The sequence below is a fragment of the Mus pahari genome, chromosome X (genome assembly GCF_900095145.1).
Source record: "Mus pahari chromosome X, PAHARI_EIJ_v1.1, whole genome shotgun sequence".
NCBI classification, from domain to species: domain Eukaryota; kingdom Metazoa; phylum Chordata; class Mammalia; order Rodentia; family Muridae; genus Mus; species Mus pahari.
Genome location: NC_034613.1, coordinates 101,080,960 through 101,092,290, shown reverse-complemented (window position 1 = coordinate 101,092,290; position 11,331 = coordinate 101,080,960). Strand labels below are relative to the sequence as shown.

Sequence of the window (11,331 nt, the reverse complement as noted above, 5' to 3'; positions counted from 1 at the left end):
GGGGGGGGGGTGGCAGGGGCACAGGTATCAGGATATGATGGCAGTAGAACTGTGGTCCAGGTGCACTAATGGGTAGGCAAATGATCTGCAGCTAATGGGGCTCAAATCCATTCAAACACTTGCACAGACCCTGAGGACTCTACCTTGAGTAGGGGGAACTTTTAATGAATACTTCTAGTACCTGTGGGTTATAGGATTGTTTAAATAGTATATCTGATCCTGAGTTAAGTTTGATAAGTGGTATTTATCTATAAAACTATATATTTTTATTTTTTCATGTTTTAAGTGAGTCCTAATGATTCTTTGAATATCCTATGTTTTTGCCTTTATGTCTCCATTTTCTTTTCTGAAATTGTTAATTTGAGTACTGTCTTTCTGTCTTTTACATAGATTGGCTAAGGCTTTGCCTATCTTCTTGTCTTTCTCAAAGAAACAGCACTTAGTTTTATCAGTTCTTTGTATTGCTGTGGTTTTCTTTTCTAATTTTTTGATTTCCACTCTAAATTTGATTATTCCCTTCAGTCTCCTCCTCTTTGTTGTATTTGCTTCTTTTTGTTCTAGAAGTTCCAGGTGTACTTTTAAATTGCTTGTATGAGAACTCCCCAAATTCCTTAGGAAAGCACCAAGTGCTATTAGCTTTCTTCAATCTATTTGGTATTTTGTAAGCTTTATGTATGTGTGTATGTTTATTATTTTCTTTAGGTTGGAAAATTTTTCTTCCATGATTTGTTGAAAATATTGCCTGTCTTTGGACCTGAGACTCTTCACCTTCTTTTATTTCTAATATTCTTAGATTAGATCTTTTGTTAGTATCACAATTTTCATGAATGTCTTGTGTCAAAAAAATTCTTTGACTGATGTATCAATTTCTTCTACCATACCTTCTATACCTAAGATTTTCTCGTCTATTTCTTATATTCTGTTGCTGATGCTTGCTTCTGTAGTTTTTGTTCTCTTCCCTAGGTTTTTCATCTTCAAATTGCTATAGATTGTGTTTTTTTTAATTGCTTCTATTTCCACTTTGAGGTCTTGAAAGTTTAATTCATATCCTTCACATGTTTAATTTTATTTTCCTTTCTTCTTAAGAGATTTATTCACTTTCTCTTTAAATACTACTGCCATAACTATAAGACTGGATTTTAAGTCATTTTCTTGTGCTTCTCTTGTATTAGAATATTCAGAGCTTGCTGTAATAGGATTGCTGTGCTCTGGAGGTACCATTTTGCTGTGGTTCTCGTTAATTTGGTTCTTATAGTGTACTTTAGTCATCTTGTTGTCTGTAGATGTTCCTGGTGTAGGAAATGAGCCTAAACAGGATATTTCCAGTGTTGTAGGCTTTGGGTGGACAGCCTTGGTATGCATAATGCTGCTCAGGGGATAATGCAGTACTCAGGGCAGCTGGGTGTGCCCCAAGGGACTCAGCACCCAGTAGATGAGGGCTAGAAATAGAAGTGATCTAACATGGATGTTCCTGGTGCAGCAAGCCTGTTGAAGGTAGGTGTACTGGGGGTGGTGGTGCATAACAAGATATTACATGCATCTCAGGGTAGCTGGAATGCATCAGGGGACCCAGTTGTGGCCTCAATTGGTATGTGCCTAAGAGGAAGAAGTGGTCAGTAGATGGACGACAGTATAAACTGTATGATCTGTGTAGAAATTCTGGTGAGCAGAGTAGAGGCTTGACAAAGAAGCTTGGGGGTAGGTAGTCAGCAGGCCTCTGAAATTGCTTAATTTTTACTTCTTTAATTCTTTTAATTCTTCTTTTAATTCTTTATTTTAGGAAAATATAGGTCTTCACTTATTCTTCTTGTTGTTTGTAACAGATTAGAAAAATTAAACCAAACCAACCAAACAAACATAAACACAAAGAAAAAAGAAAAAGAAGAAAGAATGAAAAAAGAAAGGCCAGGAACGGGAACACACAATTTTAATCCTTGTACACAGGAGGCAGAAACAGGTCTATCTCTGTGAGTTTGAAGATATCCTGGTTCACATATTTGGTTCCAGGCCACCAAGGGTCCCAAGGATTACATAACTTCTCTCACAACAAAGAAACAACAATAACAAAATGTAGATTTTTGATAGACTTATATTTTAACCCTGATTCTATATTATTTAAAAATTATTTACTTGAATTTCTTTGTTTTCCCTTCTTTATTATTCAAAAGTTTTCTTTTTGTTGAATTATATGATGTTAGCAGCCACGTAAATGATACTTCTCTACTGTAGCTTAGGTCCATAATGAAGATGGAAACTCTTAGAAACTACACATATATTTCAAGCTAATACTTCTAGGAATCTAAGTCAGAAAAGCCATTTTCAATAGAGCTAATAAAAGAAAAGAATTGACTCTAGTGAACAGCTCATTGAAGTCTTGATAGAAATTAATTGACTGCCAGACTTCTCTGCACACTAAATGTAGTGTCATCAATATAATCCAACTACACACAATGACAGACACTGTGGCCATTCTTAAGTACAATCTGAGGGCTATGTGAATGGTTCTATTGGAATGACGTTTTTCTGTCTTCAGAAATGTTAGTTTACTATGTGGATTTATCTAAGTATTAAAGTCCTCTATGTAGGGGAGATTTTCTGAGCACTTGTACTGATTTTGATGCTTCCCTTCTGAACCCATATAGCTTCCCTGAAGTTAAAGATCAAAATATGTCCATTTGCTACAGCATAGTAACTGTCTAAAAGTTGTGTGGGAGATTATTAATAAATACTGGGGAATAAAAATTGGATATATAACTGGAGATAATTATATTAAGAAGATTATGCCCACCTCAGAAACAAAATAATTTTCTTTTTTCTTTTTCTAATTTGTGGTTCATAGAGTATATATAGCCACCTCAAATCATGTATTCATAGATAAAATGAAAAAAAATATTTTTTTCTTGTTTATTTATTATATGTAAGTACACTGTGGCTGTCCTCAAACGTCCCAGAAGAGGGAGTCAGATCTCGTTAAGGATGGTTGTGAGCCACTATGTGGTTGCTGGGATTTGAACTCTGTACCTTTGGAAGAGCAGTCGGGTGCTCTTACCCGTTGAGTCATCTCACCAGCCCCCCCCAAATAATTTATAGTGTTTTGATATGACTATATACTTAAAAGCATAATACAAATATTTGATTTGGTAATTGTTTTGAAACTGTAACATAATCTATTTTCAAATGTTTTGTTGTTATTGTTGTTGTTGATGATGGTGATGATGATTTGAAAATTATGCTGTGGAATACTCCTCCACTCTTTGAAAATGGATACACTTAGTTAAGAAGGCAGAGCATGGTTTCAAATTTAATTCTAATGAGACATGAAAGTATGAAGAAGATACAAGGCTTATCAAATTGATTAATTTTTCTTAGCTTTAGGTAACTCATCTATAAATAGAGTTATGGGTAGGTAATTCATCTATAAATAGCGATATGGGCAAAACATTTTTCCTACTTAGATGCTCAAATAATGTAATATAAAGTCAGATGGAAAAACAGGCAAAAGTAATTTAAATATAAATATTTACTCAAAAACAATACCATTATTGAACTAATTATTATGGATCATGTGTTAACTTTATATAAATATGACACAAAAATAGAACTCTTATATAAAAGAGGACAATAGTTCATTCTGTAGTTGAATATAAGTGATCATGGCTTAGGGGGAAATATCATGTAACTATAATTTCATGTTCCAATGTAGTAACAGCTTGAAAAAGTTTTATATCAACACAATGAAGAAAAGCACAAAGCAAGACAGTTTTTAAATGAATCTGTGGAGACATCAGGTAAGAGATTTACATAAAAGTTGTAAAATCTCACCTATACTATATGATAAAATTGTTACCCTTTTTGTTGGTGGAAGCTAGTCATCTTTTGACACATTTCAGAGAGTTTTACCTGACAGTCAGAGCTATGTTACTTCGGACACAGGTGTGGGCAAGAAATGACCATTAAGGTAGCCAGAGATTGCATAAAAAACTTATAACATAATTTGGGGGCAGCAATAACTTTCCTCTCTACAATCACTTAATTTCTAATCAGTTATTCAGCTTTGCAGAAGGCTCATCTTAAGAAGCCATTCTTCCTAGGAAACTTTGCTCACATGACTATAGCATGTTATAATTGCAATGCAAACAACAATGATATATAGATATTATATGAAGAAAAATTTTATATGATGTACAAAATTGGTAAGCAAACAGGATATATGCCTGTGATTTTTACTGAAATTCAGAAAGGTTAGTGACATCAATATTTGGAAAATAATATGTGGTAAAAAATTTTATATATGAAAATCCATCGTCTGTACTTACAGTTTAATGAAAGTGATGACAAATCAACAAGAGAAAGAAAATAGACCCATATGTTCTCCTGAATCATCTCCTAACTCTAATCCTAGACCTTAAAACAAACTCAATTTTCAAATCCATCAATATAAATACATTTGAATATCTACTAACATGAACTAATAACGAGAAGTTATATGTTTTTTCATTGCCCATTGGACTGAGTTTGCAATAAAAAAAATAAAGAAGGATCTGTATTTAGTCATTTTAATCTTTAAGACAGGGAATAAAATCAAAAGCATCTAAAAAGCTACATCTGTATTTGTGAAATATTTAGAATTGTTTATTGGTGACATATATTCCTGTCAATAAGTGATAATTGTAATATGTTACTCAGAATGAGCGAAATGTATCACAAATCAGACAACAGAACAGTATATTCTAGTTAAGCTAACTTAATGATTGGGTGTAACTTTGTTGTGAAATTTGTTTCACACAAAGGCATAGAGTATCAGGAAAGTGTGAACTTTCTACAGTAATTAAAATTCTATTTTCTGATAGCATATATATATATATATATATATATATATATATATATATATGTATATATATATATCAGCTATATACATATATATACACATATTCAATAATTGGTTTTCTTTATAGATTTAAATTAACAAAGAAGGAACTGGAGAATTCTGCAATTAAGAACACACACTACTCTGGCAAAGGATTTAAATTGTATTACCAGAACCCACATGGTAGCTCAAACCATTTTTAATGCCAGTTCTAGAGGATATGGTGTCTGCTTCTAGCTCCCATAGCAATAGGTATATACACAGTGTACTTACAAGCAGCAAAACATTCATAGACATATAATAAAAGTAATCAAGTCTTTAAAAATAACAAATATGACATTTCTGATTCTAAGCATGAAATTAAATACTGTACAATGTTTTGAAAACAGTAAAACTTTTTCTCTTGTTAAAAAATTTTTTAAAGATAATATTGAAATTTAAGCTAATTTCATATTTAGGCACTTATAAATTTGATGAATATTCTTTCACTTCATTCAGCCTGCCCTCCAAATTATAGGTACATTTTTCTTTAAACAAAAGCTTGCTTTTTTTTCCTTTTCAAAATACCAGAGTTAAATTTTTAAAATTTGTCACATACTACTTATTGATTCTCATCACCAACATACCACTTATAAAAACTGATTAATTAAACCATATCACTAAAAAGCACTTCAGTGAGTTTCATATAGATATGGAAATTAGAATCCCGGACTATCAGAACTTACATTCTATTACAGTCTAAAAAAACTTGCATTTAAAAATGACATCAAATTTGAGACTGGGACGGGTCAGGAAAATCTTTGGAATTCAAGTTCTGTTCTAGCTCCAATCTCAACTATGACATAATTATAGAGTGCAAATATGAGCACTAAAGGAATTTTAAAAACTACTCATCAACATTCTGACGAACATTTGTTCATAGTAAGCTTGAAAACAATAAATAATCTCTATGTGACTCTAGTTTAAGATGAATACGATATGATACAAACGTAGCGAGATTGAGGAAGCAAACATCATGATGTCTTTTGTGTGTCAAACTGGGATTTGTCTTTCATTCATAATAAGAATGTAATGAAAAGCATAATTTTAAACTATTCAAATATTTCTTATTGCTTGAATTTAAATGTTTCTCAAAGTCCCTGAATTAAAGGCTGGTCATCTCAAGTGCTACAATGGGAAAACTGTAAAAGAATCATCAAGGCTGAGCGCTATTAGGGAGTCTTTGAGTCTTTGAAATTGTGTCTTTTAAAAAAGATATCAATATGTCAGTCCTTTTTTCTTTTTCTCATTCATTCTCAATTTTGAGGTATGTGGTTCTGTTCTTGCACATTCTCTGTAATGTGCCACCTTTGTCCCAAACCGATAAGATTTATTATACACACAAGTACCTAAGATTATAAGCCAAAATAAATCATTTTTCTTTAGAAGTTGGTTGTAACTTATTTATTACAATATTAGCTAAGTAGTACTCTGGGGCATTGGGCTATGCACAGACAGGCTGGTCTCTAGTTGAGCTGAGGTCTGAACAACTGGAAGGGTGATAATTTACCTACATGGCATGGTAGATGTTCCCTCATGCTCCTGGAACTCGGGCTACTGCCTAAGTTACCGTTCCCCACAGCCCCCACAAGAGAAGCATGGCTAGAAGTCACTTAGGCAATGTCCCAAGCTTATGACCTTCAGGCTAAACTCCTCCCCAATTACCTAGCAACAGCAAAGACCATAAAAAGGAGCTGTTAGGACCCTCCTCACCTCTCTCTTACTTCTCACTCTCACCTTCTCACTCCTCTCTTTGTTTTCTCTCCACTCTCACTCCTCTTACACCTTTGTTCTCTTACCTCTCATTTCTCTCCTCTCTCCTATCTCTTTGTTTTCTCCTCTCCTCTCTCCTCTCATCTCTCCCTCTTACTCTTACTCTCCTTCTCTCTAGCCTTCTCTCTCTCTCTCTCTCTCTCTCTCTCTCTCTCTCTCTCTCTCTCTCTCTCCCTCTCTCTCTCTCTCTCTCTCTCTCTCTCTCTCTCTCTCTCTCTCTCTCTCTCTCTCTCTCTCTCCCTTCTCTCTTTCTCCCTGCTTTTCTACAATAAAGCTCTAAGACCATAGACAGTCTCTGCTCATCAAGATCTGCTGCACTCACTCTTGCAGGTGTGGGGACCTCTCTTCCCTCATCCCTCTCTCCCATAATCCCTGGGCTTTAAGGAGTAGCCCCAGGGTTCCCAGGTTGGCTGCCCCTTGTCCACCCCCCCCCAAGAAGAGTGGGTGAGAGGCTTAGATGCCCACATGGGGCTGAGTGGAAAGCATGTGGCAGCCCTCCCAGGTCTCCTGTCCGGAGCATAGGTGGAACTCTGGCAGGATGTGGGTCTTTCCTCCCTCTCTTCCCCAGGCCCATTTTTAGTTCCCACATAGTACTGAATATTTGCATCTAAAAATTGGTTATTTTATTTTATTAATATACCTGAAGGTGTGAAAGAGATATTGAAATTATTCTATAGCAGGATTTGGGGAAAGGATGGGGGACCATGCTTGAGAAAGTGAAGGTTGTTGTAATCACAGATTAGTAGATGATTCTGGTGAATAGTAAAAAGGTAAGAAAAATAAGTCAGCAAGGTGAAGTACTTTAGGCTTCAGATTGAAATGAGAATAGTATTAGGAAAAGTGCTACTGAACTAAGAATTAAGTTAGGGATCCTTGCAGATGAAAGAAGCCTTCTCACATTAGGTAGTCTCAAAATTAGGGGTCTACTAGGCCAGCAGTTTTACACTGGGTCAGTGGATATCAGATTTGTGAACTGAAAGAAGGAATCTCATCCACAATAGAAAAGAGAGCTGCAGAAATAAATGTTATTTTATTATAGGTGAGTGCTTACAAAAAAGCATGAGCTCCCATAAAGTAGCAGCAGTCAAAAGGATGAACAGCAACTGATGCTGCCATTCTATGGATAAATCTGTCTTCACTGAATTCAGAAGTAGGAGGTGGGGCAAAATGATCATTCCATTTGTCCCATCCAAAAGCAAATATGTGCTTTTCATTGCACTGTCTACACTAGAGTTTCAAGGACATCATCAACTAAAAGAAAAAAAGAAAGAAAGAAAGAAAGAAAGAAAGAAAGAAAGAAAGAAAGAAAGAAAGAAAGAAAGAGAGAAAGAAAGAAAGAAAGAAGGAGCTAAGAGCTAAGGGAAGGATATATAGAGGAAAGAGTGTATGCTTCTACAACTTTTAAAACATAAAGATTAAAAGATTCAAGTATTCAGTTACACACAAAATATTTTCAAATATATTCAGAGATAACTCATATGTTCTTAATCAAATGAATGCATGTCTAGAAATCCTAAGATCCTGCATTCATCAAACAGAAGCTAAGAACAGTTAGGAATTACCTGAAAAAGCTAATCCACTGGTATGGAACACAGTGTTATTCAGCTTGGGCCCACAAGTTTCTGCAGTGAATTCATTAATACTACATGTTGAGATAAGCAGGAAACAATAAACAGGCCATGAGATGGTTAAAATAAAAAGAAGTTTTGCAAAATGGGAAGCTTGCAATGTAGCCTCTGATATGAGCATATGAAATATGAATGGTGGAGGAGGAATTACTAAGGACAGACTGGCACACTAGAGAAAGAAGAACTGGGATTTTGGAGAGGGATCAGGTATTTTATATCATATTGGAAATATATACATTTTCTTGTCATTTCCTCAATGCTGTATTTTCAAAGTATATTTTACATTTGATACTATCAATAAAAAATGAGAAAATAATTTAAAGTCAAGTCAGAAGGAAAGAACATGAAGAATGAAAATGACAAAAAAAAAAGCTGTGAGGTTGAATATTTTACTGGCAGGAAGAAGGTTCATAAAACCACTCAGATATAAAAACATGTTCCATTTCATCAAAAAATAGGGCTGACTCAGGAGGAAATCAAGAACTGAGAGAAACTAATGAACACACCAGTGACTCCAAGACCCCAGGGAGTTAAATAAAGAGACGAAGAGAATGAAGTCAAGACCATGGATTAGTCTGAAAAATATCCAACATTTTCTTGTTTCCAAAGTGCTTGAGCCTGTGATTTCTCATCTTCTGCTTCCTTCATTCTTGCATTCTATGATTCAATTCTCTGCTATACTCATTTGCCAATACATATTTTAACACTTTGTGTTGAAAGTAGCAGGGAAAACTTACTAACCTCTCATTTTATATGTTCTTAGATGGAGAAATTTTAGTCCTGGGTACTTTTTTTTTCTCCCATGAATTAGGGGCTGAAACTTTGACAATTGTTACAAGGCAAAATAAGGAAGATTTTAGCTTATGTTAATTTAGATAACAGCATGAGATTTTGGACATAAATGAAATGATGGTTTATGTTGCCTGTTAAATTGAGAAGATCTAAAAATAACTTAGGAAACAAGCTTCAGCTATGCTTCTAAGGAACTACTCTGATTAGGTAATAAACTGGAATAAAGAAGTCCCCTTTTAACAGTGTGCAGCACCATTCCATAGGATGGAATCCTAGACTGAGTAAAAAGGAGAAAGCAAGCTGTGTGCCAGTATTCATCACTCTATCTTGTGAAGGCCAGGAGACCTGCGCCCTCAAGTTCCTGTCACCATGATTTCTCACCATGACAGGCTATACTCACAAATTGTGTACCAAAATAAGCCATCCTTCTTTTTTTTTAATTCCAAAATTAAAAAAAATTGAAACTCATTCATGAGATATTTATTAGAATAACACATTAAAGGAAAAAAACCAATACAATGTATACATTACTGAAAACTGTATACCATCATATAAAAAAGGATTTTATTTTGGGAAATCATTTTCTAATTATGGCAAGGTTTTCTTTCAGAAATAAATCCACAGACCAATACATTCTAATTCACCCTTAAAGACTGGCATGCTGAGCAAGGAATGTTCTTATTCTTTGTAGTAATTCCTTCGTTACACTGTCAGGTAGCAGGGCTCTGCCTTTTGAAGTGATTTCAGCCACCAGGTCATCAACAGTAACGTGTTCTAGTCATTTTTCTTTAATTACCTCTTTACTGTGTTCCTTTAGCTGATCCTTGCAGCTGCACTCAATTAATTTAGCTCTCAGCAACTCTTTGAGGCATTCTCTTTCTCCAGTTTCTATTAACTTTTGGTTAATCACATTTTTGTTCATCTTGCTAACCACACTCTTAGGCTGCCCGGATGTAGACTGAAGGACTTAGACTGAACCATGCTTCTTTAAGCTGCTTTTGTTGCATATTTTGTCCTAGATATGAGACATGTAAGTAACAAGTAAATAGTGTGATGAGATCAAAAGATAAGGCACTTAGACAGTAAATTTATTTTTGAATGCAGAGTAGGAAGAAATTATGTGAATGAGATCTCTGACACCTGATAACAGTTTTGCCATTATACTATATGAAAAAGAAATTAGTAGATATAATGAAATGATTAAGTCAACTGACCTTCAGAACAGTAAATCATAATAATCGGCCTATATAAATTCATATCAGAATTATATATTTATAAGAGTGACTTCTTGCCAATTGCAAGATTATCTTGAAATATGCAACCAACCTGAGAAATACTTGCACTGGAAAAGATCATCTCTACTAACAGACAAACACTATTTAGTACACTTAATTTAATAAAATAAAACAAATGAGATTCACCTGATTTTGACTATATCTATAGATTGTCATATTTCTAATTCTGGTTACAGAAAACAGTGAAAAAATGCTATCTGACCTTCTATTCCATTCCCTTCAACTCATTTCAATTACATTTTTTCTCCAGTAGAATTTCTAAGACCTACAATGACTTTGATATTGATTATAATAATGATGCTTCATCTTCATCTTTTCTGATTTGGCAGTGATGTTAACTCAGATGTTAATCACTACTTAGGCTCATCACTACTTTAGTTACTCTGGTTTTTGTTGTTGTTGTTTATTTGTTTTAAATTTTAAACTCCAGACTTTATTCCCCTCCAGGTCCACCCTCTGACTGTTCCACATCCCATACCTCCTGTCTCCATGAGGATGTACCAGGCCATCCCTGTGGGGCATATGGCTATGCACAGACATGTGGTCTCCAGTCGAGCTGAAATGGTGAAACCCTGGACCCGGTGGTCATAATTTACCTACATGGAACAGAAGGAGTTCTCTCATGCTCCTGGAACTCTGGCTCCTGTCTAAGTTGCCACTCCCCACACAGCCCCCACAAGAGAAGCATGGCTAGAAGTCACTTAGGCAATGTTCCAAGTTTCTGACCTTCAGGCTAAACTCCTTCCCAGTTACCTAGCAACAAGAAAGATAACTGCTCACTTTAAAAGTGGCTGTTCTGCCCCTCCTTGCTCTCTCACTCCTCTCACACCTTTCTTCTCTTACCTCTCATTTCTCTCAATCTTCTCTCCTCTTTGTCTTCTCCTCTCCTCCCCTCTCCTCTCTCCCTCTTACTCTCTTTCTCTCTAGCCTCTTCTTC

At 35.1% G+C, this 11,331-nt stretch overlaps 1 pseudogene; it reads right to left on the bottom strand.

Annotated features, from left to right (window-relative positions):
- Positions 1-9,745: 9,745 nt before the first annotated feature.
- Positions 9,746-10,455, bottom strand: LOC110314469 (annotated as a pseudogene).
- Positions 10,456-11,331: the final 876 nt, after the last annotated feature.